Here is a 7,376-nt window from a genome sequence, read left to right as displayed (position 1 = left end):
TAGAGAGAGAGAGAGAGAGAGAGAGAGAGAGAGAGAGAGAGAGAGAGAGAGATTTTATTATCGTCCTCGGAGGTCAAATAAGACATTCTCGATGCTCCAAAATTGTTGTGATGAGAGTCGTTTTTGTAAGGATCTCTTGTCCCGTCAAAATATTTTGAGAACTTTATGAGAGTAGTTGGACAGATTTTTTTGTTGTTTTCTTTGTTGTCTACCCATATTTGTTCCAATTCTCCTTTTAATCCCCATGTTGTTTCATAAGGCATGTGTGGTCCTTTATTGACCATATAGCCTTCTCTTTCATTGTTGTTTGCTCTACCCGCACTCATGAGAATGTGTTGGTCTATCCATCCCCGCTCTATCATGCAAATGCAAATTGTCCAATGAGTAATAATGGATTTCCCCATGTGTAGTTTGATGTGTTGAACGTTGTTTTGTTTGGTCTCATTGTAGCTATAGGAGCAACATGGTTTCTTGAGCTTAGCTCTTTTCCTTGGAAAACTGGTTTTCCTTGACATGTGTAGTGACCCAATTGGTCTGCATACTCCATGGAGTAAGAATTACCACAATCATCATAGAAATCAAAGTTCCTTCTACCATTTTCATACACATGTAAGACAAAATCAAATGGATGTTCAAGTCCATTAGATGCTATGGTTTTGTAGACTACCCCATCCATGTTTTGGCATAAAACAATAAAGTCATTTTCTAAACAAATGCGTTCAACCAGCAAATGGTAAATTGGATGCTCAGTGGGTTTGGGGCTTACCTTCGCTACATACCTGGAATATTTCTTTGGCGATGTCGATGGAAGGACATCCTTACCGTGAGGTTGATGCTCCCTTTTTGCTTCATGTTGAGTATTGCCAAATGCATCCATGTGCTTGTATTGGTCCGTCATGATGTATCACACTTCGTTTGGTCCCATGTATTGGTCGCCCTGGTAGTTGACCCATACCATCGATTCGGTTGGGGATGTTATGTCTTCGATCTTCACGACATCCTATTTAGGGGGTTAGAATAGAGCTTTTTTCAACTGATGAGATTGTGTTCTCGTCCAGGTGTCTCAAAGAATTCCTGAAATCACCATTTGATTCAATGTTTCATCTCTTGCAACATGCATTGACGTGTTTCAAGTTGACTTGTTCAAAGCGCTTCTTTGCTTCGTTGGTCTCATTCTCGTGCCCTAATTGCACTAATTTCGTTGGCGATGTCATTGGAAGGACATCCTTACCGTGAGGTTGATGCTCCCTTTTTGCTTCATGTTGAGTATTGCCAAATGCATCCATGTGCTTGTATTGGTTCGTCATGATGTATCGCGCTTCGTTTGGTCCCATGTATTGGTCGCCCTGGTAGTTGACGCATACCATCGATTTGGTTGGGGATGTTATGTCTTTGATCTTCACGACATCCTATTTAGGGGGTTAGAATAGAGCTTTTTTCAACCGATGAGATTGTGTTCTCGTCCAGGTGTCTCAAGGAATTCATGAAATCACCCATTTGATTCGATGTTTCATCTCTTGCAACATGCAATTGTTCAAAGCGCTTCTTTGCTTCGTTGGTCTCATTCTCATGCCCTAATTGCACTAATTTCCGATTTTTGGCTCCCATTTTTTGACGGCTTTCAAACTTTGTGCAAACTCGTTTTAAAGGTATATAAGCAAGATGGCATGAAGAAATAGCGCTATGTTTTTGGTGAAAATTTGCTAAAATTTTTTCAGTTTCCTATAGTGAATTCATTATGCCAAAATAGGTCCGGAGTCAAAAAATTTGACGATGGGTGCCGTAGATATAACAACAACGCAAATCTTCTGATCCCCAAATTTTGTGTTAATTTTTTGAAAAATTTATAGACTTGTCTTTTTTTTTGCTCTCGGGACTTTACCTTTTCCCCTTTCTTTTGTTTAATTTTTTTCCTCGCTTTTGCCCTTATGTTCTAGGGAAATTTCGGCAACACCTCCCCCCTGTAGGGCTCATAAGGTGTCATCAAAAACTCTTTGCAAAGCAAAATGCTAGACACAAATTTTTCTTCTAAGGGATTGTAGCACTTAGGAACCAACTTAGGCAATACAAACCCTATCCTGGTACTCAAAATCAAGTGCTCTGGACACTATAGAAGCATGTTTGAAGACCTGTTTTAGCTCAAATTTCACTTGTACCTACTAAAAAACAAACTTGTTTTAGCTCAAATTTCACTTGTACCCACTCGAAAACAAACCTGCACCTACTAAATAGTTCAGACACACACTCTGGTCACTCCATCGACAACTCAGAATTGGCTCAAATTTATACTGCAAATATTCCACAACCAGCTCATCCCAAATATGAAAAAACAAAAAAAATTGGATGAGCTATCTCACTCCATCGACAATGATATGCTCTCAATGGAGTATCCAAAGAGAAGATTTTCATCTGGCTGGGTGGTTAGAGGTCTATGCTATGATTTTGTGGTGGTTTGAATGTGAAATGAGCACTGGATTTGCTTTTACGATAAAAAAACGCTTCATTTTGGGTAGAATGCCAGTTTTTTATGGCTATCACGAGTAGGGGATCGCGGGCTCACTCAATGGGCAAGATGAACTCACCGAAAAGGTTTGGGCATCACAATACGCTAGTCGGACTACCAAAGGTCCCTTTTCTTTGCTTGAAACATGAGCATCGGCCATAAATGCATATCTAATGCTAAACCTATATTCCCTAAAAGTACTTGTACACAAGATATCGTATGACATTCTTGCAATCTCAAGAATGCCCCTTTTTTTGGTCGTCAACGAGTAGAGGATCACAACCTAACTCAATAGGCAAGATGAACTCACCGAAAAAAATTTGCCCTCTCGGTACCTAGCACAAGGTAAAATCTTGCTGGATGTGTAATTTCAAAATCCAATCTATCCTCATAGGACTAAATTTTTGAAAGGGAGATTGACTACTCATTGATCCAAACCTTTGTTCCCTTGTGGTCATCAACTAAATCCACATTATAAATATAATCTCATGTTTTTATAGGAAGCTTTAGCTTTGTGACAAGCATGTAACTAATGATGTTATGAGAAGAGCCTATATCAAATAAAATCTATAAAGGCTTATTATGGACTATGCCATTCAAATCTATGTCAGCAAACAGGGTAACCCTTTCGTGCCTCAGGAGAAAGAAATACATCAAGACCTGAGGGCACTTTCTTGGTCACAAAAATTGCTAAAATCATATTAGGATGATCAGAGTATGATCTTCTTGCTCTTCCTCTAGATCATTCAAAGGATTGATCACAATGTGGCACTATATTTGGCTTCTTGGAATAGTCTTTACACATTTGCCCTAAGCATCTATAACATAGACCATCCTTCATGGCTTTGTCCCTTTGATGAGGAGTAAAAAATAACTGGCTAAAGGGTTGCTCTGCCATAGCCGAGACCTTCTTTCTGACCCCTATCAAAATTTTAATCGTGTGAATTTCTCATGCCTCTTTTGGTTTAGACACATCTTCCAATTGATTGCTAGCCAAAGGGGTTGAGGCCGGTGTTACCACTCCACTATGGGAAGATTTTGGCCACCCTAATTTGGTCTCATATCTTGCCATCTTCCAAGACAAAGGCTAATTCAATAACCTCATTCTTTACGCGATGTATATAAAATAGTGTTTAGGACATAATTTCAAGACAATATGAGTATTTGGTGATGCCTATTGGGGTAACCAATGCTCTAGCTACTTTTATGATTCTTATGAATGATATACGACTTCTTAATGTGTAGCTGAAATTAAATGCCTTGGTCATATAGTTTTTGCCGATGGGATCAAGATGGACCCCAAGAAAGTGACAGTTATCTTAACTTGGCATGTTCCACATGTGATCGCTTTGAGATCCCGCATATGTACATGATTTCATTTGGAGAGATGTCCTCACTTTGCATCCGCTGAAACAGTCTAGAGCTGCCTTGCCATGCACCTATTTGGCAAATCCTGCAACTCGCTGCACTCCAAGAGATGACATCCCCAACAGGAACATCCTCAAACACTTTTTAGAATACACGGTGACAAGGCATTTCCAAGCACGATGTCTTTTTCCACCAGCTCTGGAGCGACGTCATCATAATTTTTCTTGCCCATATCAGCATCTTGCATAGAACCACATGCCTTCAAGCTGCAAATATAGGTGATTGCATTTGGACAGATGCTTTGACTTTCACCCAGTGAAAACAGTGGAGAGCTTCCTAATCGGGTAGTGCCACATGTCTTCAATATGCAAATGAAGGCGATTGCATCTAGAGAAACGCCCTCACTTTGAACCTTGAAAACAGCAAAGAGCTTCGTCACCCTACCCATGTGCAGCATATCCTGCAATCACTGCATACGAACAGGCGAAGTTTCGAACAGAAAACTTGTCAAGCGCTTTCCGAAGTACATCACATTTGTATCCGCCGATGCAGTACCAAGCACGACGTCGTTCAGGATATGGACATATATTCTCTTGGCCATATCAACATCTACCCATGTTCACTTTAGCATATCCTGCAATCAATGCATTCCAACAGGCAATGCTCCAGACAGGAGGCTTCTCAAGCACTTTTGAGCTTTCTGAAGTACACCATATTTGGCATCCTGCCATTGTATGCCGTGTAGTATGCTGTTTTGGTATTTTGCAGGGCTATCCACGCCTCCGTTTGTAGCAGGGAAATTGATAATTGTTTATTCATTGCAGTTGACAGGTGGCAAAAGCTAAGGCTAAGCGATGATATTGTCAAAGTCGTCGATGCGGAAGCGTAGTGACCAAGGGAGAGAGAGAGAGAGAGAGAGAGAGAGAGAGAGAGAGAGAGAGAGAGAGAGAGAGAGAGTCTCCTGAACCAATCAACCTTGGCAATGAATAACTGAATGTGTATACAATGGAGGCAAGGGGTTGCTTATATAGCAATCCCAGTAAATTGCCCTACCCAAGACTTTGAAAAATAAGTAAAATAAATACCTAAAAGCCAAACTAAATAATGGGATCACATTGGGCAATTCACTTGAGATGCCAAAACTTCAACACCTCTCTGCAGCTCATAGTGGACATCAATAGTGAGACGACGTCGATGAAGAAGCTACCATGGACACCCCAGTAGTGGCCACGAACTGGATACACCTTGGTGTTTCGCTCCTCAACTTTGTACCTGAAAGTAATGCCATCTTGAGCATCGGTTGCCTTTGTAGAAACTTGGAATTATAGACCACACTACATCCAATAATCCCCATTCGTGAATTGTGAACACATCACGTCCAAAATAGAAAACTCCAAGATAATGAACTGTTGGAACACATCCTGTCCATAATCTCACCAACAACAATGGATTGACGCACTCATCCATAGTGTTTTAGACGTCTGATTGGTTCCCTCCCAGATGCATGTGCATTGAACTCCGACCTATGGGTCCAAGCACCAATAACTTGAACTCCAACACAAGGGTCCATATTAATCATAGGGAGCAGTCATTGCCCCTCCCTGCCACTCACAAGCCTCTCTTTGGCTGAAGCTAGTGGTGACACCTGTCATTTGACTAGAAATCTGATGACGAGGCCATTGTGACTACCGCCACATGTGCCATGCCGATCTCCTCTGTCAAATCTTTATTACCGTAATCTCTGTCAAGCTTGCCTTTGTCCTTGTCTATCTGTGAGTTCATGCCTTAGCCTTCGGCTTCAAACTCTCGAGCCAAACAAAGCGTCGAGTCACATTCATGACAATTGTGATCGTACCTCGTGGGTACCGAGGCAGCTAACTGAGTACTGGTACTGCCATCCTTGTTCAACTGACCTTTGTCGTTGTCCTCTAGCGAACTCCTCCATTTGCTTTTGACTTCACAAACTCAAGCCAGACAATTTGTCGGGTTCCTTGAGAATTGTGTCGATACATAGGCTGCTAAATGGATGGTTGATGATCCGTTATCCATAGCCACTATTTCTTTTGGTCGATGTCGTCGGGCATCGAGCAAGGGGAGGCCATTTTGTAGTTGCAAGAACTGGTAATCGAGTACCTTCTCGCACTCCAAAAAATGACCGTACAAACCAAGTCGCAAATGCTCCAAACTGATTCAATTCCACCGCAAAGGGAACTCCACACGCAATGGGCTCTGCACAATCTGCTATCCCTCTTTGAAATCCGAAACTCTGTCACCGATAGCCGCTTCGCATGTTTGCCCTATGGTAGGCCTCGAACAAATCCAAAGCTCCGCAATAAACTGTGCATAGCAAGGGCTAAGAGTTCCGTCCAAGCTGATGTCAATCCGCTCCACGGCTTATGCCAAACAGCTCCATAATTGGCCTTTTCAACTCCAATTTCCCGCCTCTTCATCTCCCAAGCCGCACCTCAATCCGCCTTTCACAGGCCACTAAGGCAATGCCAAAACTCTTAACACCCTCTCTTGGGCTCCAAGTGGCTCCGCACCTCTCAAGACGCCTAAAACTCCAAGCTCCCTCAGGTTGGGTTCGAGTCCGTCGATAAAGCTGTGAAGTTTATTAGAGGGACTAAGAGTCTCTATCTCCAGAGTTAGCCTTTGGGACTCTGTGATGTACGCGGCCAAGGAACCTATCTGGCTCAGGCGGCGAAGAGAGGACCGGGCATGAAAATCCGCATTGGCAGGTTCGAACGCCTTGCGGATAGCACGCCGGAATTTATCCCAAGAAGGTGTGTGTTTACCATTAGCAACCCGTTGTTGCCACCAAAGAAATGTTGTGTCCTTCAGCAGAGAACTAGCAAGTGCAACTTTTTTACTCTCGATCAAATCTGTGTTTAATAAGTAAACCTCCATTTTGAACAGCCATTGGTCCAGCACGCGCTTGTCGCGGCGACCATTATACGGTTTTGGCAGTTTAACATCAAGCTTCTTCTTCTGTGCAACATTAAAAATTTTATAAAGTAATTGAAGTTCACGATTGTCTACCTCTTCAGTTGGATCTGGTTCGTTTGGTTCGTCCACTGAAGCTTCGGAAGAAGGCGTTGAAGATGCTCCATTAGTAGTTCGAGAAACAACAGGTCGACTTCGAGAAGTGTTTTCCGTGTGCATCTCATCCAAGCGACTGTGAAGTGATGCGAGGCTTATGGAAAGTGTGGCCATCTGCTACTTGATAAGAGTAAGGGCATTGTCAGATTGACCACCTCCATCCTGAGAATTTGGCATGGTTACGCCTCAAAAGGAACTCAAAAAAGCGCAAGTTCTGGGTCGGGAACATGTTCTGGGATGAGTGTTCCGAGTGAAAACTCTGTTGGGTTCCGGCTCTGGGGTCAAGTAATAATCTCGAATGAACTACCACTTCGGGTGCGGAGTGAGTTTTCTCTTTGTTTTTTTTTTAAAGTTAGTTTATTTGGGGGTTTATATGATCAAGTGAGTGAGTTCACATGGGCTTTTT

Source organism: Adiantum capillus-veneris, chromosome 17 (genome assembly GCF_014529385.1).
Source record: "Adiantum capillus-veneris isolate H3 chromosome 17, ASM1452938v2, whole genome shotgun sequence".
NCBI classification, from domain to species: Eukaryota; Viridiplantae; Streptophyta; class Polypodiopsida; order Polypodiales; family Pteridaceae; genus Adiantum; species Adiantum capillus-veneris.
The sequence above is the reverse complement of the archived record's forward strand: the minus strand, read 5'-3'. Positions refer to the sequence as shown.